This window comes from Elephantulus edwardii, unplaced genomic scaffold, assembly GCF_000299155.1.
Source record: "Elephantulus edwardii isolate Elephantulus edwardi_28Jun2011 unplaced genomic scaffold, EleEdw1.0 scaffold00130, whole genome shotgun sequence".
NCBI lineage: Eukaryota > Metazoa > Chordata > Mammalia > Macroscelidea > Macroscelididae > Elephantulus > Elephantulus edwardii.
The window spans coordinates 8,683,976-8,709,231 of record NW_006399880.1 but is presented as its reverse complement, the minus strand read 5'-3'; positions in this window follow the sequence as shown (position 1 = coordinate 8,709,231).

Genomic DNA, 25,256 nt, shown 5'->3' with positions numbered 1-25,256 from the left:
GTCATGATGGATGGAGAGAAGATCGAACCTGTCAATAGTTTCATCTTGCTTGAATTCACAGGTACCACTTGGCTACTTGGTACCAAAAGTTAGGAAAGGTGTGTTTCAGGGATACATCCTGTCTCCATGATAATCGGGATGGATGTGTCAGAGGCAGTGCGACTGGCACAGGACAGAGCAGAGTTTAGGGCTGTTGTACATAGGGTCGCTATGAGTCGCAAACAAGTCTATGGCACATAACAACAACAACAACAATGTGTGGAACACATCATCCAGGAGGTTGGGCCTTATGAGGAGAAATGTTGCATCAGGATTGGAGGAAGATTCATCAACAAGATGCAGATGACACAACCCTGCTTGCTGAAACTGAGGAGAACCTGAAGCATTTGCTGCAGAAGGTTAAGAACTGTCATCTTTAGTATGGATTGAAGCTTAACATCAAGAAGACAAAGATTCTCACCACTGGGCCAATTAGCAGTGTCATGATAGATGGAGAAGAGATGGAGGTTGTTAGCAATTTTAGCTTGTTCAGTCAGCTTCACAACCAACACTCTTGGCACTAGCAGTCAAGAAATCCAAAGATGAATTGTTCCGGGAAAAGCTGCTGTCAGGGACTTTTCTAGAATGCTGAAGATCAATGACGTCAGTCTGGACACTAAGGTGAGCCTGATTCAGGCCATGGTCTTCTCAATTACGTGCTATGCATCAGAGAGCTGGACAATGACCAAAGATAACAGAAGAATTATCAATGTAATGCCTTGGTGTTCTGTTGCTGGAGGAGAGTATTGAACATACTATGAACTGCCAGCAGAACTAATGGGTTCATCCTGGAGAGAGTGAAACAAGGCTGCTCCTTGGAGGCAAGGATTTTGAAACTCTGTCTCACATATTTTGGGCATGTGGCCAAGAGGGACCCGTACTTGGAGAAAGGACATCATGCTTGGAAGTGTGGAGGGACAGCACTGGAGAGGAAGACCCCAGATGGGGTAGATTTACACAGTAACTGGGGTAATGGGGGCACGTGTGTTGGAGAAATGATACTGGCTCAGCATAGAGCAGAGTTCAGAGCTATTGTACACAGGGTCGCTATGAGTCACAGACAACTCAATGGCACATAACAACTCAACAATATATGTAGTATAATTAATAGCTTATGTTGTTGTTGTTGTTATGTGCCATCAAGTATAGATATAGTAATTTGTATATTAATATTATGAGAATGAAGGGCGCTCTGGTAGTGTCCCTTCTGGTGGGGCATTGCATTCCTAACCCAAAGATGGTGATTCTCTGGTAGTTCACATCTACCAGCAGCGACCAGAGAAAGGTGAGCAAACTCTTGCCATTTACCATGATTCACAGTCTCTGGCAACTCATGGAGGGTCAGCTATAAGTTGTTTTTGACTTTTACTTCAGTTATCAAAGTATATAAATATTTATCTACATTTGTTTATAGGTTCTATAGTTTATAGAACATATCTTTATTATTGCATTTATGCTATAGAGGATGGGGTTAAAATTGCATATCTCTCTCACACACAAACATACACACATGTTGTTGTTAAGTGCCATCGAGTCACAAACAACTCATAGCGACCCTATGAAGGAGAGTCCTCAAGGCTTGTGTGTCTTTCATCCTCTCTCCAGGTTCGTAGGGTTTCCGGAGGCAAGTTATTATGAAAGTGGATGCCACTCCTCCTTCCAAGCTTGTAACAGGTACATACAAATATTTATATTCATGCTCCCAAAGGAGGGCTACAGTAGAATGAAGAGAGTATTGACAATGTCGTAAACCAAATCTAGAAGTTTGGTTTGATTATATAAAAATATAAAACTTAAATTTACTATTTGAGTTTCTGTTTTCTGTTCTGGTAGCAGAAAACAGTATCATATGATTTATGGAGTTGTCCTTCAGATAAAATGATGCACCAACATGCTTTCTGCCAACCTCCTCATCATGTCCACAGTATTGCACTTGCTGTTTCTGTTATGGGCCATTCTCTTCCAATTGCAGCCAGACTAAAGCTTCTTGGTTTCCTTGAACTTACCTTACCTCTCTTGCTTGCAAAACTTCATACATGCCCTTGTGTCTTCTTAAACACTCTCTTCTCATCTTTCTTTTGCCCAATGAACTCACATTGAACCTTCGCAACTCAGGTTGGGGATGTCTGTCACTTCTGCTGGCATGCCTTGTCTACTCTGTGTGCTTCATTTCTGTGCTCAAAGAGCACTCTAAACTTCTGTTCCCATGACCTCAGCACCTTGTATCGAACCTTTCAGTTAAAGTGACTGAATAGTAGATTTATTCCATAAAATAAAAATGTGTCTTAGTCAATGCTGTAACCATGGCATACAGGGATGGCCTTTCGAACAGTCAGGTAAGCTAACACTTTTTGCAGAAAAAAGAAACATTTAATGTAATGAAAATCCACTTACTGGGTAACTACGCTGTACCAGGTTCTGTGCTTTCACGCATCATCTTATTCAAGTATAGAAACATGTTTCGAGCATGTTGTTGTTGTTGTTATGTGCCGTCGAGTTGTTTGCGACTCATAGCGACCCTATGTACAACAGCCCTAAACCCTGCTCTATCCTGTGCCAATCGCATTGCCTCTGACACACCCATCCCAATTACCCCAGTCATTGAATCAATCCACCTCATAGAGGGTCTTCTCCTCCTGCGCTGTCCCTCCACCCTCCCAAGTGTGATATCCCTCTCCAAGGACCTGTCTCTCCTTACAACATGTCCAAAGTATGTCAGACGAAGCCCCAGAATCCTTGCCTCCAAGGAGTAGCCTGGTTTAACCCCCTCAAGGATGAATCGGTTTTGAGTGTAGATACTGCTAATCTTCATGCAGGGAGCTCTGGTGGGATGGCTGGCCATGAGCTGAGCTTCCAATCCAAAGGCTGTACTTATCGGGCAGTTCTAATCCACCAGTAGTTCTATGGGAGAAAGAATGGAAGTCATTACCACCTCAGAAACCCCCTATGAGTATAGACTGGCTATATGGCCACATGTCTTCAGATTACACAAATTAGGAAATAAAAATTTTCAGTCTAAATAACTTGCAGAAAGATGTGAAATTTTAGATTGTTGAATCAGGAAATGGTCCGAGTCTGTCTGACACTAGCAATTATTTTCCCAATTGCAAAGTTTTACAGTGCAAACTTTTTGGAAAGCAATTGAAGTTAGTCATACTTTGATAATTTCTACATAAATGAATACATGTATGGTATGCTAACTGTCACGTAAATTTATATGCACAGCAGCCCTACATGCTCACAGTAGATGCAAGGGTAAGATTGTAACACTGGAAGTAGCCTGCTAGGCCGTTCTTCTGAGGCACCTCTGGGTGGATTTGAAAGGCTAGCCTTAAGTTAAAAGGCAAGTGCTCAACTGTTTGCAGAGTACAGGTATTACACTTTAACTCATTATCTGTTTTTCTTCTTTCTCTTTTTTAGCGAGATATTTAAAAATAAACGTGTAATCCTACAATATCTATAGTATGATTTGATATAGTTCTATATCATCATGAAGCTGAGCTTCAGGCTCGAAGGCATGAATTTGAGGCCACCAACCGCTCTGCAGGAGAAAGATGGGCAATCTTCTCCCATGTGATTAACTGCCTCTGAAAACTTGCCGGAGGGTGAGCTATGAGTCAGTTTTGACTCTACAAACTAAAGGTTGGCAGTTCTAATCCACCAGTGATCATTAGATGAAAGATGAGCAGTGTTCTCCACAAAGAGGCACAGTTTGACAAACGCTAAGGAAGGACAACACAGAAGAGGAAGTATCCAGATGAGATGGATTGACCCAATAATTGGGATAATGGGAGTAGGCATGTTGGAGACAATGAGATTGGTTCAGGATAGGACAGGGTTCAGAGCTGTGTTGTATATAGGGTTGATATGAGTCACAAGTGACTCGATGGCACATACCAACAATAATCACTTTCCAGAGTGGGTTTCCTTTCTCTCAATTAAACTATGTCAAAATCAATATGTAAACAGTGAAGACAGCCAGCATACGTGTGGTGAGGTCACTAGATAATTAATCTTCAAGAGCAAGGCTTGATTTCTTTATCTTTGTTATCTCCAGCTTCTGGCATGTCACCTTCTCCATTATAAGAAAATGCCAAATCCTACAGATAGAGATCTTTAAACAGGTAGTGAGTGAAAAGATACAGACTATGTAAAGGAAGTTTAGCAACTTGAAATTACTATCATTCTGTGAAATTGAAAACAAATGCAGGGGCTTTGCGGTAATAACATCTAAGAAAAAATATTCTTCATACAGTTTCTAAAAGTGATAGTATTTGAAGAAGTAGAAAACCCAGGTAAAAATACTGAATTACATTCAATGAATATTTGAGGACTTATTCAAAATGAGACAATGTGCTAGGGTCTGGCATATAATAACTGAGGGAAATTGTCTTATTGTTATGAGAGAGACTTTGTCTATTTAGTTACTGAAGAATAATTTATATATTTAATCAAGGGAATAAAGCCTTGCCTTATAAAGAGAGGACAGGGTTATAATATTCAATCAAATCTAATGAGATCTAATTTCCTGCTTAACACATATGAGTGCCTGTTTTCCATAGTCATCTTAATCCATATGATTAAATTTCTAGATTATATTATAAATGAGTCAAAGCTTTCTCTAATCTTGTTGATTTCTACTACTTTGCCTATACTCCAGTCATACTTAATTTGTTATTTTCCCCTGAAATGATACACTTTTTATGCCTCCATTCGCCATGCATGCAGTATTTTCTCTTTATTTATTGATCCTCTATTCATCCTCCAAGACACAGATAACACATTAGTGAATTTTCAGCTCTTACAGTCAAATTCACTGCTCTGGCTGGTTCTCTCTGAGGGCTTTTATCCTTCCAACAACGTCTGAGATGAGTCTAGCTCTGGTTAGTTTTCTATACTTAACCTACAAAAACCCACAGTGATTGTTCCTTACTTTTCTTATACAATTATGAGTGAATAACTGCTTTGATATTTAGTGTCTTTGTATTTTTCCCCTGGGTCTACTTGACAAAAAGAATGATGAAAATAAACACTTGTTCATTGACTGAATACTTCCTACATGTCAACCTCTGAGTTCAGAACTACATATTTCATAATGGACAAGACAGATGGCATTCTGGGCTTCCTGAGCCTTAAATCTGTGAGGAGAGTATAGTGGAGAAGTCACACAAACCATAGAGGTGCATTTTGGGATAGGCTTGATGTGATTAGGGTGTGTGGAAGAGAATGAAGGAAGTAGGCAGGAAACTACTTCAGAAAAGAGACAGATAGCAAGTCTCTTGGAGTGGAAGATGTGTGAGCTTGAATGAGACAGAACCATGTTCAGGGGTAAGTGAGAGCCATCCAAATACCTAGCATCAGTCAAGCTTAGTATGATCTCTTCAAAGCAGAAGGCCTGTGTGCCTGGAAGAGGGAATGTGGAGGAACAGTGAACCTACATTTTATTAGACGGATTTGTTGTCAGTGGACAGTAAAAAGCCTATGTGTGCTATGTTGCTAGGAGAGGTTATTCCTTGGAGAGGGACGTTATGCTTGGGAAGGTAGAGGAGTGACAAAAGAGAGAAAGACCCTCAGCTAGGTGAGTTGACATGGCAACTGAAATGGGATAGGATAGTGTTCAGATAGGTTGTTCATAGATAGGATAGCTGAGTCATACTTTTTTTAATAGATATTTTAATGAAAGTTTATAGAGAACTTGGAATTCCATTCATTCATTGTTACACATTTTTCCTTCCTGCCCCCCACACTCCTCCCAATTCACTTTTTTCTTTGGGAAAAAGAGTCATTTATTGCTATACCATTCCTCCCCACCTCCACTCTACTTTACTATGCAGCTCTTATTCTGGACTCTTGTCATGCTTCTAATACCTAGCATATATTCCTTTTATACAATTCTTTGCTCATCTGTTTCAATGCCATGCACAGTATTTATTTCCTTTTCTCTTACATTTCCCTCAACTCTCATGTCAGTCCTTTTTTATAATAGTGGCATTATGCAGTATTTTTCTTATTGTGATAGAGACATTTCACTCAGCATAATGTCCTCCAGGATGAGTTCTTTGTTCTTCATTGCTGCATAATATTTCATTGTGTGGATATACCACAGCTTCTTTATCTATTTGTTGATGGGCACTTGGATTGTTCCCAATTCTTTGCTATTGTGAGCAAAGCAGCAATAAACATGGGTGTGCATATATCTGCTTGGGTGGCAGTTATGGTTTCTTTAGGGTATATTCCAAGTAGTGGAATTGCTGGGTCAAACGGTATTTCTATTTGCAACTTTTTGAGAAAGCGCCACACTGCCTTCCATAGTGGTTGCACCATTTTACACTCCCACCAACAATGAGTAAAGATTCCAGTTACTCCACAACCTCACCAGCATTTGTTGCTTGCTGCTGTGTTGAATTTTTCTATTCTTAGTGGGTTAAAATGATATCTCATAGTTATTTTGTATGAGTCATACTCGATGGCATCTAACAACAATCTGCTAAAGAGTGTCACGTTAGCAGAACTTAATCTCATTTAAAAAGAAATAAAACAAAACAAAACAAAAAAACCACAAAATTGAGTCAGAATCAACTTGTGGTTGACCCTCCAATGGGTTTTGGAGGCTGTAAATTACAACGAAGGAGACTGACCATCTTTCTTTCTCAGAGTTGCTAGTGGGCTTGAGCCACCACCAGAGAAGCACAGCTTTTGAGTTAGCAGTGTAACTTCCTATGGAGCTCCCGGTTCTCAGGAGACATTTTTTTACATGTACTCTGGATGACGAAGCTTCATCTCTCATACTGGGGCACATTGCTAAGAGAGGCTATTCCTTGAAAAGGGACATCATGCCTGAAAAGGTAGGTCAGCAAAAGAGATGAAGACCTTAAGCAGATGGATTGACATGGTGACTGCAGCTAAGGGATCAAGTGTATCAGAGAGGATGAGGATGGCATCGGGTAGGACAGGGTCAGGTCTGCTGTGCATCGTTGCTGTGAGTCCTAGTGGACTCCTTAACACCTAAGAACAATGAAGACTTTTAAAACGGCTTGGTCGTCACTTCATAATCCTGTCCACTAGGGGGCTCCAGAGATCGTTACAAGTATCTGATTAACAACCTACTCACTACCTGTCTTCTTCAAGGGCTGTATTTAATAGAGGAACACCAACAAGAGAATTTGAACAACTGAACAAATAAGGGATTAAAACATGATCAACCTTGCATGAGATGTCACAGGTTAATCTTAAAATGCTTTACTAAGTGAAATAAGCAAAACAGAAAAGGATCTATATTGTCAGATTCACTTCTATAAAGTATCAGGCATACACAAACATATGGAGAAAGAAAGTGAAATGAAAAGTTAAATGATAAATAACATGGAGGAGCAGAAGAATATTGAGTACCAGGTACAATTTCTATTCAAAAGAGTTTGAAAAAAATTCATGAAAGTTTTTCAAATTATAGAGGTGATAGCCTCACAATAACACCATGAGTTTAAGTAATGCCACTGAATGACACTTAAACGTGGTTACAAACAGCAAAATTTCTTTTCAGATATACTTGATATATTTTATCACAGTAGAATATCAAACAGAACACATCAATTCTTCGAATGAAGTAGGATTGCACTTGATAAACTAGAGTATACTAACGTTTTCTATAGAACATCCATACTAAGAAATTTACTTGAAAGAATATAGAGCTGTTCTGTTTTAAATAAGTGCAACTGTGCCAGTATAATAGGAATTTATACAGGCTATCTGAGAATTGTTGGGTTAGAACCTGGAAGCTTGTTTATTCAAATCACAGCCTCAACGGTTGCCAGTTTCTGAGTACTTATTGGATGCCAGCTTGCACCTTGCTTATTTCATTTACTTCTCTATCAGTCATAGTTAATAGAATGTCATTATCTCTTTCACAAGATTAGAAAACTTAGGCTAAGGGCCCCTTAAAACTTGGCCCACATCTCAGAACAGCTAAGTGACGTCCACTACCAAGCCTCCATCAGGTTTCTGAGGGCTTACATCTTTGTAGGAGGAGACTGCTTGTTCTTCTGAGGAGCAACTGGTGGATTCGAGTTGCTGACCTTTGGGTTAGCAGCTGAACACATGACACTCTACACTACCATAGCTCCTTATAATGTGGTCTAGCTGACACTTAGGTAAAGAGTTGCCCAACTCCAAAGCCCTTTACATCAATCAAGTATATGAAACAGAAGAGGCTTCCAGAGACTTAGTTTCCTGTCACAGCTGGCTTTATTTGCAGTTTCAATTTCCTCACTAATAAAGTGGATATTGTTATCTCCACAGGGAAGAAATAATCAGATAACAATACAGATCCAACAATTTCTAATACATCTCAAATGCAGAGAGTCAGAGTATTTTGTAATTTGCTAGGTATTACCAAAATATTACATATTTTTATCCAGGGTACTATTTCTTTCCTTAAAAAAAAAAATAAAAGGAAAAGAAACCTCTCAAAAATGTTTCCTTTTAAAACATTGCTTGGTTGTTTTTCTGACCTTGATTGCTTTGTGATATCATTTGGAACTCTCCCCAAATTCTACATTAAATATTCATTTAGACACATTCTTTCTAAGGAGTTGATAATTTATAGTAGTGGGAGGAGCAATGTCTAGAAATACCTGCCTGAGGTGTCCAAATGCAAAATGAGAAGTGGGTTAGTTGAAGTTCAAGGTCACTCAAACTTTTACAATAGCAGGGTAGTTGTATGTAGCCCATGGCTGGATGAAAGAGAAAGAGGGAAAGAGCTTTGAGCGTAATATGACAACAGACAGATTTATTCAGAAATGTTTCTTTAATGAATGAATTAATGAGGTTTTGATCCTAATGAGAACACCAATACCATTACCAGTGTCAGCAGATAATTTACATCACTGTTCTAGAAGCTGATGATAATTACCTAACGACCAAAATGAACGTGGAACCTTTCCTTTGTGAAATTCACAGCCCCAGGCACATTATGTTGACCAACATAGTTTTAAAAGCTGTTATAACTTGTCATTCTTTAGAAATAATGAGACATTTCTCATTATTCACTGCAGCTGAGCTGGAATCAGTTCATTGTAGACCCTCCAGCAATTTTCCCAGGCTGTAAATCCAAAGTCTCCGGTGCATTCCAACTAATAGAGAGACACTGGCCTTTCAGCTCACAGCACAACTTCCTGTGGACTGTTGTAGTTGTTAGGTGCCCCTGAGTCCGCTACCTCTCATAGCGACTCTATAAACAACAGAAATGAATCTTGCCTTCTCCTGTACCATCCTCACCATCTCTGACATAATGGAGCCTGTTGTTACAGTCACTGTGTCAATCCATCTTGTTGAGAGTCTGCCTCTCTTTCTCTGACTCTCCGCCTTTCCCAGCACGAGATCTGTTTTCAAGGACTCTCCCCACCTGAAAACATGCCCAAAGGATGTATCACTACCCTTGCCTTTAAGGAGCATCTTGGTTGTACTTTCTTTGATAGAGGCTATGCTATCATTTTCGCTTTTCTTTTAAAAACAGTATTTGAAATGGTGAATCCAAATGCCGTTGCCTCAATGCAGATCCATGTGACAAGACACATAGCACCAGTTCTATACTGTTCCACAACTGTCCCTTCCCACAGCACCATACATTTTACAAAGCACAAAGTCTACCTGTCTCTTCTTTGTCGGTCTAAGTGTGTGAGACTCTTGGATTACAAAACAAGAGAAAGGGGAAGTGCAGGGTGTGGCCACTGGAGGACCCAGCCTCCAGTGGGACCCCTTCTTCTCTTTATCTTCTTTCCCCTCCCCTCCCTCCACTGCATACCTGTAGCATAACAACGATGCTTTAGAAAATTGGGGGCCTAGAGTCAAGAAGATGTTCTCTATATTAATTGCTGTGCTCCAGTTGGACAAGTCCTTTCCTTCTCTGTGCGTGAATTACCCAGCTTGTAAAGAGGAAATTTAGACCGAAACTGTTGAAGGATGATCTGCCGCGGTAATATGCAAATGTCTATAGATATCACAACGACGACAACAACAACAACAGCTTGCATCGCCTGGAAAATCCCAACTCTGAAATGAATGACCCTTGCCTTTTCCCATTTAAGATCTGCAGCTTCCTGCCCACCACCCTCTTGTCTTCTTATTTCCAGTTTAGCTTCATAAATCTGAATATTGGTGAGGCAGGAGGAGGGAGGGTAGTGAATTCAGGGAAGCCTGGACTCAGTCCGGGAAGTTCGGAAGTCTCTGTGTCCTGACAGCTCCAAACACTGCCAGGACGCCACAGGATCCCGCTGCTGGCTCTTAGTCACTGGCAGCCTCCTCCTCCTGCCTCGCCCTCCCAGGGCCGGTGTCCAGCCTGCGCTGGCGACTTACAGACCCCAGGGGACTGCCTCGCGTCCAGCAGACTGCCGGTTGTGCTGGGGAAGGCGCAGAGCAGGAAGCCAGCTGGAGAGCCGCTCGCGTCTCCCTCCCAGGCGGGAGCCGCCCCTCCGGAGGGAAGCCCAGTGCCGGCCCTGCCCCCGGACGCCTGGAAGCCTCAGGTGCCGCCTGCCATGCAGAGCCGCTGAGCGCTCAGCCTCCCAGCTCCGTGCGCCCAAGCAGGTAGGTGGCTTTCTTTGCTTTACCTCTCATTTCTGGAGTTACTCTGTTGGTCTCTGCACCCGAGAGAAAACATCAACCTAAGCTATGAAGAGGTGTGGAGGGAGAAAGAGATCTTGCTACGTGGTGGTCTAGATTTTATTTTTTCTTTACAAAAACTGTATGACAAGGGTATTGTTGGGAAGATAGGAAGTTAAAAGAGAAAAAAGACAAAGGCTGCCAGTCAAGACAAAGCCCCACAATCAGATCTGTGCTGGGACCAATTATAGCATACTTTCCTCAGCCTCTAGCTGAGGAGATTCAGACAGGGGCATAGACAGATCTTAATAAATATTTGCTCGGTCAAGAAAAGTGAGGGAAAATGTTTTTTTATTCCCTCATCTGGCAGGTAAAGGCGCAAAAATGACGTTTTGATGGTTGGCTTCATTTTACACCAGACTTTCTCCCTCACTCTCTCAGTGCTGGAACCCAGGGCTTGATATTTTTATACCAAGAAATTAAATGTCGCTTCTTCACTCAATGGAAGGCTATACAGCACTTAAAAAGCAGAACTCAGAGCAGTAGAGATCAGTATGCCTAGCTCTCAAAAGTGTAGTAGTAAATGACTAAAGAGAAATGCAAAACACACCTACTCTGTGATGTCACCTATAGGATGTTTTAAAAGGCACAGCATGTGTTCAAAGTCATACAAAGCAGACTATAAAATGTGTTCTAGATGTGTGTATAATTGTGTTTGTCGTGCAGGGGGGTATCAATTTTGTGTGAAGATTAACTATGTATAAATGATATTAACCTATGCTAGTAACGTGCTAGGAAGACCAAGCAAAGTTGACTGAACATAAACAGTTGTTGCTAGATCATGTGGATAACTGGAGTCTTCGACCTATTTTATGGACTTTCTCATGTTTCTAAATACGTCTGCTTTAAGAAGCTGTTTTTCTAATGCAAACAAAGTGATATCCATGCACATACGGTGGAAAAGTCACCAAAACAGTTGTATCAGAATTTGCAACAGGACTTGTATTACTCTCTTAGGACTTGTGTTACCCTCTTAAATTCTTTGCTTTTTCAATTCGACACCTCGTAACCAAGGGAGAGTTAAAAGGTTGGAGGAGTTCACCTAAGGAAGAACTGGAAGGTTGGAAGAGTTCATCTAAGGGAGAATCAGAAGGTTGGAGAAGTTCACCTGTTGCCAGATCTGCAGAAGTTTAGACCAAAGATAAAAATTAGCATGAAGGAACTAACCTATTACTACTTTGATAATTGGCTAAAACAAAGTAGAATCTGATAATTCTATTATCTGGAGGACAAATAGAATTTTTCTCTTATATTTTCTACTTGCTATTTTTATTTGTTTAGGTGGTTACTCTCCTCTCTAAACCTCAAAATTATGCTGTGAAACACTGCAGACCTGGTATGCCAGGAGGTCAGAAAGGGTGGATATAGAGTAGGATTATAGGAATAAAAAAAGTCCTGTAATTCTCCAATTGCCTGAATAGCATGCAGTATGGAATGCTAAATTAGTTGCATTGAGTCACTTCTGACTCATGGTGACCCCAAATGTGTCACAATAGATTTGTGCTGGAGAAAGTTTTCAGAAGCAGCCTTTATTCCAAGGCTCCTCTCTGTGGACATGCGCGTCCAACCTTTCGGCCAGCTGCTGAGTGCATTGGCCGTCTGTATTACCCAGCAACTATTCTGTAGTATTACTTGACCCGTTCAGCAAACTGGAAAGAAAAATTATCTGTTTTCTTGCCCAATAATGGTTGATTTCTCTCTGGATAGGAGGAAGGATATGTGATTAGTTTATCAAGGCGAAGGGAAAAAAGACAGACAATTCTAAACAGGTAAATGTCAGAGGTGACGGAGGTAATAGTGAGGCACCAGTCAGATTTTCTGTCTACCACCCCTCTGCCTTGCCCTCCCCCGGCAATCCTGCATAGCATTAAGGGTTCAACATTTACCAGCTATCTGAAAAATTAACAGTTTAGAACACCCAGAGGTACCTCAAGACCGGCCCTGTGATGTGTTCTTCAGGTAGACTTGATGGCAATAAACAACCACCATGTTGTCTGTTTACACTGTCTCATATACACTCACATCACACACATACACACACACACACACACACACACACACACACACACACACACCAGTGGATCCTTGGCGAACAAAACTATCTACTCACCAGAATGAAACTCTGAAATGTAGGAAATAGTCATAATATGTATCTCTTTAAGATTTGACAGCTTTCAAGGGCAATGATTGTATAGCTTATTTTGCAAGAAGATAGAACATTTGATACAAACCTGAGGTGCAAAGAACAATAAAGGTCAGGGTTGGTGTGTGGTGTGAAATCTATATGCACCTGAGGATTAGTGCACAAAGTAACAGAGAAAGCAACCCTTTTGCTCTGCTAATAATCACCATTATTGAAAATCAGTGTTCTCTTTAGGACCAAGCTGATCTTTCAAACATTACCCTTGTTTATGTCATTACATGACTTCTTAGTTTTCCAGAATTCTAAATACAACAAGAAATACAAACAGAATCCTATTTTCTTCTTCCTAAAATGAACCAAAACCTAATTATTCGCCTCAAATTAATCTCCACTGGGGACGTGTGCTCAGAGTCGAACTGCTCCACAAGGTTATACAGAGCACATTGCCGCGTCTTCCATTCAGGTGCCTCGAGTGGGTTCAGGTGGCCAGCTTTTTGGTTGGTTGTCACACTCTTCACCAATTGCACCACCCAGAGACTCTACTGCTTTCTAAAATCCAATAAAATACAAAGAGATTCCCACTAACTTTTGCTGACTCCCCTTTGGCCTGGAGAAATTGTTGAGTGGTGGGTCTTTCTGTAAGGTTAGTAGTCGCACCAGGCTTTCTCAGCAACCTGTTACCACCTGCTCGCTGCCCCGCCTCCATTCTGTTTAATTGGTTGCTTCCTAATTGCTGACTCTTTGCTCTCCATTTAATGATTCCTTTTAAAGTCCATAGGGCACCTTGCCAGCAGTTGGCTTTTAGTATGAAAAGTAGCGTTTTGTTAATGAGTCTGCCTTCCAAATGAAGGCTTTGCTTACATTTCCCTAATAGAAAAATGGATTTTTTATCTAGACTTGCTTAGGGCTTTCTTGAGTACATTTCCCCCAGTAATTTATCCTTAGCTCAAACTATTTTGTGAAGTCTTTTTAATTTTTTTTCACGTCTCCCTCTAATCTGAATTGAGGTAGGCATTGGAGATTGTGATTCCTGCCATGATTCCCACAATAATTGGGTGCCATCAAGTCAGTTTGGGCTCCTAGCGACTCAATGTAAAACAAAACAATGCCCAGTTCTGTGACATCCTAAAATTGTTGATATGCTTGAGCCCATTATTACAGCCACTGTGCTATTCTATCTCTTTCCCCTCTGCCCTCCCCCCACCCCCATTTATCCTTTAATAAGAATGATGTCCTATTCCAGGCATTGGTCTTTCCTAATAACATGTCTGATGTAGGTAAGATGAAATCTCACTACCCAACCTTCCAAGGAAAATTTGAATCTAATGTTTTGTGTCTCCCTAGTCTGTCATAATTTGCAACTCTGCTGAAACCTCTCCACACCATGGGTGACCTGACTGGGACTTGAAACACTGGTGGCATCACTTCAAGCATGACAGCTACTCAGAAGTTACCACTGGAGAGCAAACTGAGAGACAAACACTGTACTGATAAGAGCAAACACTAAACAAAGAAGCATATACACACCTAAACTATAGAATAAGTTGTTTTTGTTGTTGTTAGAGGTCATTGCATTGAGTACCACTCATAGAAATCCTATGATCATCTTCATAATTTCTGACACACTTGAGCCCACTGCCGCAGTTTCTGTGACTATTTATCTTGTTGAAATGAACTTCCTCTCTTTCTCTTTTGCTGACCCTCCACCTTTCAAAGCATGAAATCCCTCTCCAAGGAATAGCCTCTTAGATCAATATATCCAAAGTATTTGAGTGGAAGCTTTCTCATCCTGGTCTTCAAGGAGCATTTTTGTTGCACTTTCTCCAAGATATAAATGTTTGTTCTTGTGGCAGTCCATGGGATATTCAGTACTGGTCTCCAACACCAAAGCTCAAAGGCATCAATTATTTTTCTTCTGCCATCCTTATTCATTGTACAGCTCTTAGCTGCATAGGAAGTGATTGAAAAGACTATGGCTTGAATCAGGTGTGCCTTAGTCTTCAAACTGACATCACTGCTCTTCAGAAATTTGGAGAAGTCCATGACAGCAAACTTGTCCAGTGTAATACATCTCCTGATATCCTCATTGCTGGTTCCAAGACTATAGATGGTGGATCAAAGTAAGATGAAATTGTTGACAATCTAACAAATCACTCTCCCCAATTTAATGAATTGATAGGTGTTTTACCTGTAACAGAAAAACCATAAAAACAATCATGCATACAAATATCTTTGTGCGGCACAACTTTCGCCCCCACCATTGGCCAACTGACTGCCTGAGACACATGTTTGTTCTCATTTTCAAGAAAGATGATTCAACAGAATATGGAAATTATTGAGCAATATCATTAATATCACAAACAGACAAAATATTGCTGAAAATCATTCAAGAAGGGCTAGAACGGTCCATCAACAGAACTACCAGAAGTTCAGACTGGATTTACAAGAAGTCATGGCACCAGAGGCATCATTACTGGTGTCAGATGGATTTTGGCTGAAATGGATTCTAGTTTTAGTCACTAGGCAAAGACATTAGACTGTGTAGATCTGTAATGTTAAGACTTTGTTTTTCAAAATGGCTTTCCTAGCCGTTGACTTTGGCTTTGCCACGAGGACGTGCGGCAGTATGCAGATAGGGTGTCTTAGCCTATCCACAAGGGGGATTAGCTAATCTCACCACTAAAATGAGTAAATTCGGCAATAGAAGTTGACACTGTTACCACCAGAAAAGAATAAGCAAGAGAATGTAGCACACTATTTGGGCCCAGAGATTCTTGAGATAGTCAGACGTAAAAGGAGAGCAATAGAAACCACAACAGAGAACAAGAGACCTGACCTGAGGCAGAGCTGTCCTTGGGACTAATAGCCCATGGTACCAGAGCTAGAAGGCTTGTCCTAAGTTGTCGGAGGACTGAGGGGGAGAGCCATAATTGGTAGGACTGAAAGCTATGCAACAGTGGCCTAAAGCCATGAGGCTGAAGGCTGAAAGGCCTATGATTATGCTTTTGAAGCCCTCCTAACTAAGAAATTGTTTCTTATTGCCAATTCAGATTGTATCTTGTAATATCCCTAATAATCTCATAATAATAGATGTGATTCTATGTGCTCTATAAGCTATTGCAGTGGATTTTGGACCTAGTAAAACAGTAATACTGGTGTTGGGATAAGTAGAAAGATATGCAGGAATATAAGTGATTTATCTGACCTCATATGAATTATTGATTTAGTGTTGTTGGATGTTGTTGATGAGGGCAGTTCCCCTTTGTGGGGTTGGTAAAATTCAAATATGGCTATCCCCATGTGACCCTTGCTTTTTTTTTACAAGATCATAACCAACTATGGCTATTATTAAGAAGAATGGAAATTGCAGAACACTTAGGTATGTTGATATGAAAACTATTCCTAGACCAAGAAGTTCTTGTGCAAACACAACAAAGGGACACTACCTGATTTTAAAATGAAGAAAGATATACATCAGGGATATATCTTTTGTACACATCTATTCAATCTGTATGCTGGGGAAAACATTCAAAAAGCTTAACTTTATGAAGAAGAATGTGGCATCAAGGTTGGAGGAAGATTTATAAAAAACCTACAATATGCAGATTATACATTCTGTTGGGTCAACTTTCTTTGGGATGGGAACAAACATAGACCTATTCCAGTCAGTTGGCCAAGTGGTTGTTCTCCAGATTTCTTGGCACATCCAGGCCAGCATCTGTTAGCTGAAATATATCAATTGGTATACCATCTATTCCTGGGGCCTTACTTATTGCTATTTCCTTCAAAGCAGCCTGGACTTCTTCTTTCATCACCATTGGCTCTTGCTCATATGTTGTTTCATGAAATTCTACTGTGTCTGCCAATTCCTTTCCATACAGTGGTTCAGTATATTATTTCCATCTTCGTTTAATACTTCCTGGATTATTTAATATTCTTCCTAAAGCATCCTTGATTATAGCAACTCGAGGTTTGAATTTGTTCTTCAGTTCCTTGAGCTTAAGAAATGCTGAGCGAGTTCTGCCCATTTGATTTTCTGACTCCAACTCCTTGCACATTTCATTGTAATATTTTACTTTGTCATCCCTGCTGCCTTTTGAAATTTTCTATTCAACTCCTTAGTATCTTGAATTCTTCCATGTGCTTTGGCTTCTCTGTGCTCCAGTGCAGTTTTCAGTCTCTTCTGACACCCATTTTGGTCTTCTTTTCCTCTTCTTCTTCTGCCAGAAGTCCAGGCTGGGTTTAGAAGGGGTCGTGGTACTAGGGATATTGTAGCTAATATTAGATGGATCTTAGCTGAAAGCAGGGAATACCAGAGGAATGTCTATCTGTGTTTCATTGACTATGCAAAGGCATTTGACTGTGTGGATCATAACAAACTGTGGCTGACTCTGAGAAAAATGGGAATCCCAGAACACTTGATCATTCTAATGTGAAACCTATACTTGGACCAGGAGGCAGTCGTCAAAACAGAGCAATGGAACACTGCATGGTCCAAAATTGGAAAGGACGTACACCAGGGATGCATCCTATCTCCATACCTTTTCAACCTGTATACAGAACAGATTAGCTGGGAGGCTGGGCTCTATGAGGAGAAATGTGGAATCAAGATTGGTGGATGATCTATCAACAATCTGTGTTACGCAGATGACACAAAACTGCTTGCTGAAACTGAGGAGGACCTGAAGCGCCTGCTGCAGAGGGTCAAGGACTGCAGCCTCCAATATGAATTAAGTCTCAATGTCAAGAAGACAAAGATTCTCAGCACTGGGCCAATTGGCAGCGTCAGGATGGATGGTGAAGAGATTGAGATTGTTCACAGCTTTAGTTTGCTTGGCTCCACAGTCAACACTCTTGGCACCAGTAGCCAGGAAATTAAAAGGCACATTGCCATGGGAAAGTGTGCCATTAGGGACCTCTCCAAAGTACTGAAGAGCAATGGTGTCTCTCTGGAGACTAAGGTGCATCTGATAAAGGCCATGGTCTTTGCAATCACTTGTTATGCATCAGAGAGTTGGACAATGACCAAGGAGGATAGAAGGAGAATTGATGCCTTTGAGCTGTGGTGCTGGAGAAGAGTATTGAGGGTACCATGGACTGCTAGGAAAATAAACAGATTCATCCTGGAAAGGGTTAAACTGGGTGGCTCCTTGGAGGCAAGGATTCTGAGGCTCCATCTAACATACTTTGGACATGTTGCAAGGAGATACCGGTCCTTGAAGAAAGACATCATGCTTCGGAGGGTGGAGGGACAGCGCAGGAGGGGAAGGCCCTCTATGAGGTTGATTGATTCAGTGACTGGGGCAATAGGGATGGGAGTGTCAGAGACAGTGCGATTGGCACAGGACAGAGCGGAGTTTAGGGCTGTTATACATAGGAGCACTATGAGTCACAAGTGACTTGATGGCACATAACAATAACAACAACATGCAGATTACACAATCATGTTTGCTAGAAATGAGGAAGGCGGCTTTCAACATTAATTACGTCTCAAGATCAAGAAAACAAAACCCCTCACCATTGGGCCAATAGGCAAGGTCATGATAGAGGAGAATAGATGGAAATTATCAATAATTTAACCTTATATTTTTTCACAATCAACATTCTTGATATCAACAGTCAGGAGATCAAGAGATGTGTAGCATTGAAAAAAGTCTGTTGTCAGGGACTTCTTCAAAATCTTGAAGAGAAATGATGCCAGTTTAAAAACTAATATGTGCCTGATCCAAGCTCTGATTTTTCCAGTCATGTGCTATGCTTCTGTGAGCTCAACAGTGACTAAGGAAGACAGAAGAAGAATCAATTCCTTTGAGTCGTGATGGTGGAGAAGAGTACTTACTGAATATACCATAGATTTCCAAAGAATAAACACTTTTGTCTTGAAGAGATTATTCTGTGGAAAAGGATAACATTGTTTGAAAGATAAAGGCAAAAGAGAGTAAGACTCTCAGCCAGATGTAATGAAACAATGACTTGAGCAATTGGTTCAAATATGTCAGATAGGGTGAGAATGGCACAGAATAGGACAGGGTTCAAATCTGTTCAGAAGATTGCTAAGAGTCATACTTGACTTGACAGCACCTAACAACAAGTTTGCTCCCATTTTTTCTCTGCTGATCTTTATAGTTTCAGATTTTATTACTGAGTCCCTAATAAACCGAGTTAGTTTTTATATATTATACAAAGTGTGGATCTTGATTCGGTTTTCTCCAGTTTGATTTCCCATTTTGCCAAGATCATTTGTTAAAGAGGTTTCTGTTTCTCTATTTACTGGATTTCACCTCCTTGTAAAAAAATAAGTCAGCCATCTGACAATGGATGGATTTATTTCTGGGTTCTCAAATCTGTCCCATTGGTTTATATGTCTGTCACTGTACCAGAACCATGGTTCTTTGATTGTTTCACCTCTGTAATAGGTTTTGGCATCAGGATGTCTAAGACCTCTTACTTTGTCTTCTTCAGTAGAGTTTTGCTTATTTCAGGATACATTCTTTTCCTATAAAGTTCGTGATAACACTTTCCATCTCTTTAAAACACAATGATAGAATCTGAATTGTATTATACCTGTAGACCACTTTTGGTAATAGTGCCATTTTTACATATTAAATGTTCCTATTCATAGGCCTGCTAAATTTTTTTTCCATTTACGTATGTCTCTCTTTGTAAAAGTGTTTTGTAATATTTTTTTAATAGTCCTTTTATGTCTTTGGTTAGATTACATTACAAGTCTTTCTCTCTTTTTTTTTCCTGGTAACTATTGTAAATAGTATTGTTTTCCTGACATATTAACAATTGATGGCTTGCTCTGCAGTAAGCTCCTGGCCTTGTTCTGGTTGATGATATTCTCTATGTCTTCTGTCTGTAGATTTAGTTTATTTGTTCTCTGTGTATTCTATCTGGCAATGTCCATATATATCATTTCTGTATATATTGTTTGAGAAAAGGATTTCTAATGAAAGGATCCTGACATAGGGGCTATATTATTTTACCCACATATGAGAGGGCAAGTAAATGGAACAAAAGTATTAACAGTGTCACTATTAGGTTCCAATACCAGCACAGTCACACAATCTCCCTTACCAATTTCTGAGAAAGTCACATTCTTTGTTATTATATTGATTCAGTGACTGGGATAATTGGGATAGGAGTGTCAGAGACAGTGCGATTGGCACAGGACAGAGCGGAGTTTAGGGTTGTTGTACATAGGGTCGCTATGAGTTGCAAGCGACTTCACGGCACATGACAACAACAACAACAACAAGAAAAAAAATCACAACCATACATGAGCTTTCCCTCCCAAGGTTTTGTAGCTCATTTACACATGGTTTATTTGTAGTTTCACAGTGGCCAACAATTATAGAACACTTGGGCTTTGCATATTATGAAAATGCTTTTCATATTGTCTTATTAAAATAAAATGTAGCTATCTCTGAATTTGTTGTTGCTGTTGTTAGGTGGCTTGGACTCCAATTCACAGCACCCTTGTGAACAGCAGATTTTAACTCTGCCCTCTCTTGTACCATCACTATCATCTCTGACATACTTGAACCCATTGTTACGGTCACTATGTCCATCTGTCTTGTTGAGAGTCTTCCTCTGTTTTGCTGACCTTCCATTTTTCCAAGCATTATATCTTTCTCCAAGGACCGGCTCCTCCTATTAATATGCCCAAACCAAGTGAGACAAAGACGTTTCACCATCTTTGTGTCTAAGAAGCACTCTGCTTGCACCTTCAAGACATGTTTGTTCTGTTGATAGTCCATGGGATATTTGACACTCTTCTCTACTATTACAATATAAGGCACCAATTCTTCTGTTATCCTTATTCACTGTCTAGTTCTCAGGCGCATAGCAAGGGATTAAAAACAGCAAGGCTTGAATCAGGCACATATTAGTCTTCAAACTATATCATTGTTCCTCAGTGGTTTGGAGAGGTTCCTGACAACAGACTTGTCTAACACAAGACATCTTTTTATTTCTTTATTGCTGGTACCAAGGGTGTTTCTTATGGATCCAAGTAAGATGAAATAATTGCCAATGTCAGTCTTTTCTCCATCTATCATAAAGTTGTTTAATGGCCTAGTGATGATGATTTTTATTTTCTTGATGGTAAGACGTGATTCATGTTGAAGGCTGCAGTCCTTAATCTCTTGCATAAGATGTTTCACAACCTTTTTACTTTCAACAAGCAAGATTGTGCCATCTGCATAATGCAGGTTGTTGATGAGTCTTCCTCCTCTCCAGATGCCACATCCTTCTTCATAAAGACCAGCTTCTCGAATAATTTCCTCAGCATACAGATCAAAAAATATAGAGGATACAATCTGATGTTATTCTTTACTTTCAATAATGATCCTTCTGACATCAGCAATGATATTCCTAATATCACTATTACTAAGTCTAACTTGGATTTCTAGCAGGTTTTTTGTTGATGCTCTGTTTTAGCGGTTTTTAAATAATCTTCAGCAAGATTTTGCTTATGTGTGATATTAATGATATTACTTGATAATTTCCACATTCTGTTGCATCATCTGCCCTGGTAATGGGAACAAATATGGATCTTTTCCAGCTAGTTGGCCAGGTAGCTATGTTCCACGCTTCTTGGCACAGTCTAGTGAGCATGTCCACAGCTGCATCTGTGATTAAAACATGTCAACTGACATTCTTTCAATTCCTGGGACCTCTTCCCCACCCCCCCCAAATGCCTTTGGTGCAGCTTGAACTTAGTCTTTCATTACCATTAATTCTTGATTATATACTACTTCCTAAAATAGTTTTTTTTGGTACAGTTACTGTGTTTATTCCTACAATCTTCTTTTTTAAATTAATTTTAATGAAAGTTTACAGACCTACAGTCTTCTTTTGTTATTTCCTGGAGCATTCAAAATTTTCCCATGGCATGCTTCCACACTGTTATTAGAGGCTTGAGTTTGTTTTTTTTGGATATTACAGCTTGAGAAATCCTGGAAAGACTCTTCCTTTCCCCTTTCCTTCTCCTCCTTTAACTCTAGCTTTTTGTCCATTTTGTTATAATTCTTAATCTTCTGTTCATCTCTTTTACTTCAGCATTTCTTCCCTTTGTTTTGGCTTCTTGACATTCTAGTGCAATTTTTAGTCTCCTTTAACATCCATTTTGATCTCCGTCCCCCCTTCTTCTATCTTTGTGTTCTATTTTGTTTTAAATTATGAGGAAAAACTTGTATTTATAATTAGCTTCCTGGATTCCATTTAGATGATCCCAATTTTGTTGGCAAAATCCAGAGAATCATCGTCAGGAGCAAGGTGAACATAGGATTTCTGCTCTCCATGAGGCCTAACAAGGTGTTGACCTTGGCCACCTCAGTGTCATGGAGTTACTTTAAGGCTAGTTTAACTTGGTGCTTGTTGGCCTTGACATCCACAATGAACACAAGTGTGTTGTTATCATCTGTCTTTTTCATGGCTGACTCAGTGGTCAGGGGAAACTTAGTGATGGCATAGTGGTCAAGCCTGCTTCTCCTAGGGGTGCTCTTCTGGCGGTACTTGGACTACTTTCAGAGTCTCAGCATCTTAGGCCTTTAGAAGTTGATTTTTTTTTTTTTTTGTGACTGTGCATGGCTTTCAGGACTGCCTTCTTGTCCTTTAACACCTCTGCTTTGGCTTCAATTTTGGAAGGGGCAGGGCTTCCTTCTTTGCTTTTGGTGCCGTCTTCATAGAATGTCTCCCCTGTCTTAATGACCGTTTGTTTTCTTCATGGATTTTATTTTTAATGTCATCCCACAAATTATCCACTCTACAATCATTAATGTTCAACGCTTTAAACCTATTCTTGATATGGTTTTTAAATTCATGTGGAATAGACTTAAGTTAGTGTTTTGGTTCTTGTTAACTTATTTTTATTTTGTTCAGCTTCAATTTGAACTTGCACCTGAGTAACTGATTACTCACCAGTCGGTACCTGGTCTGGTCTTGACTGCTGATATTCAGCTTTTCCAATTATTTTTTTCCCGCAAAAAAATATAGACAATGTAATTTCTTTATTGTCCATCAGGTGAGATCTATGCTTTTAGCTGTTTTTTTTAAAAAAAATATACTTGCAATGAGTAAATCATCAGGATGGATGGTGAAGAGATTGAGATTGTTCACAGCTTTAGTTCGCTTGGCTCCACAGTCAACACTCTTGGCACCAGTAGCCAGGAAATTAAAAGGCATATTGCCATGGCAAAGTCTGCTGTTAGGGACCTCTCCAAAGTACTGAAGAGCAATGGTGTCTCTCTGGAGACTCAGGTGCATCTGATACAGACCATGGTCTTCACAATCACTTGTTATGCATCAGAGAGTTGGACAATGACTAACGAGGATAGAAGAAGAATTGATGCCTTTGAGCTTTGGTGCTGGAGAAGAGTATTGAGGGTACTATGGACTGCTAGGAAAACAAACAGATTCATCCTGGAAAGGGTTAAACTGTGCGGCTCCCTGGAGGCAAGGATTCTGAGGCTCCGTTAAACATACTTTGGACATGTTGTAAGGAGAGACCAGTCCTTGGAGAAGGACATCATGCTTGGGAGGGTGGAGGGACAGAGCAGGAGGGGAAGGCCCTCTATGAGGTGGATTGATTCAGTGAATGGGGCTTGGAGTGTCAGAGAGAGTGCGATTGGCCCAGGACAGAGCAGAGTTTAGGGCTGTTGTACATAAGGTCATTATGAGTTGCAAGCGACTCGACGGCACATAACAACAATAACAACAACAAATCACTAATTAGATAATTATCATTATGCAAAACACAAAGACGTGTTAAAAGAAATTAAATAACTCTCTAGTGTGTTAAAGTCTAAACTCGAATTTTATTCCTTTTACGTTGTAGTAACTTAAAGTATACCATGGGAGAAGGATGGGCAATCTCCTCCTGTGCAATTAACTGCCTCTGAAAACCTGCCAGGGGGTCAACTGTGGGTCAGTTCTGACCCTATGGTGCACAACAACAACAACAATTTAAATTACAAGAGGAAAAAGATAGGGAATACATCTTTAAATTAATGAAAATGAAAGTTATTATCACACACCATGAGGAAAAAGTGTTTAAATTATAATATTTTCTCCTAGAATAGAGATTTACAATATTTTGTATTTTAAAGGTACAAAACCATTCCTAACCTGATTTTACCCTTTTTTTTCATACTTAGAAAAGCATTTTGTTTTCTTCCTAATGTGCAAGTCTACTTCTTATATTGGTAAAGACATGAGGTGGATTCTCTCATTACTTTTTTGTTTGTTTTTTTAAAAGATTTATTGGTGCTCAATCATTCATATACATGTGTTTTATACAACCATTTGTATACATTATATTTTATATAATTACTTGCTATTGATTTATGTCTATTATCAACCTGTCTCTTAAAGTCTTCATTGAATCTTTCCTATTTCTTCACCCACTATCCACCCACTAACCTCTGCAGTCCTAGTAATTTTTCCACTTCTTCTTTTTCCGCCCTCTTTCTCCTTTTCTTTTTCCCCTTTTGAATATTTTTTCTCATTACTTTTTATTACGAGGTGCTGTCAGCAAAGCTCCAACTCATAGTCATCCCTGTGCAGCAGAGTAAAACCCTGCTCAACCCAAAATCAGACCCTCCCTCTGTGCTTTGTGCAGCCCGTTGTTGCAGTCAGTGGCTGTACCCAGAGAGGTTGTTGAGGCTCTTCCTCTCTTTCCCTGTCCGTCTACTTTTCGAGGTATCATATCTATCCACAGGTACTGACCCCTCCTTAAAACATGCCCATAGTATGTGAGATGATATCTTACTGTGTTTGTGTTTAAGGATCACTGTGGCTGTACTTCATATGTTTTTTTATTCCTGGTATTTCAATTTTCAAGCACAAAACAAATCCCCATGCAATGCCATAGATTTGTTACAATTTTGGTTAGAGTCTGTACTCAGAGTGCTTAGCTAACAACATGTTCTAAGAAACCACTTTTGTTTTTCTCCTAGGCACCTAACTATTACATTGGGACCTCTTTTAGAAGGAAGATGAATGCTCCTGTCAGGCTAATGTAATGACTCTATCCAGGTCAGAGAAGTCTTGACAATGGGAGCCAACACTTCAAGCAAGCGGCCAGTATTTGATGAAAATGAGGATGGTAAGAAGTGCATGAGATAGTGTCTAAAAAATAAAATTTTGGAGAATTCAAATATCTGTTGTTTGCTAGTGGCATCCACTTTCTAAATAACATGCCTCTGGATACTCTATGAACTTTGATAGATGTCGATAGTTATAGAGGGGCTTCAGGCCTTTTGTTCACAATGTTTCTAGGAGTCGTGCTCAACTCGAAGGCAATCGACAACAACAACATTTCAAAAGTTAATTTAATGCCCAGTAAGTTATTCAGGGTCTTTTTTTGAAAAGGTAGGGCTACAAAAGAAGCCTGGAATTATTTTCTTCAGAACCT